The sequence below is a fragment of the Penaeus monodon genome, chromosome 32 (assembly GCF_015228065.2).
Source record: "Penaeus monodon isolate SGIC_2016 chromosome 32, NSTDA_Pmon_1, whole genome shotgun sequence".
Lineage (NCBI taxonomy): Eukaryota > Metazoa > Arthropoda > Malacostraca > Decapoda > Penaeidae > Penaeus > Penaeus monodon.
Genome location: NC_051417.1, coordinates 6,030,356 through 6,030,573, shown reverse-complemented (window position 1 = coordinate 6,030,573; position 218 = coordinate 6,030,356).

The window sequence follows — 218 nt, the reverse complement described above, 5'->3', positions numbered from 1 at the left end:
ATAGTACATCAGTGTTCTGTTGGGAATAACCTTTGACTGTGGGACTCGGTCTTTCCCGACACCTGGACCTGGATGAATAAATAGACCAATGATCTTTTTTACGCTTGGCAGAGGAAATGATCATTGTCCCAGAAAAGAGTACTCTTTGTACTCTTTTGAAAATGACTATGATTGTGGATGACCCATAACAGTGTACTAAGATTTCACATCAAGAGGTA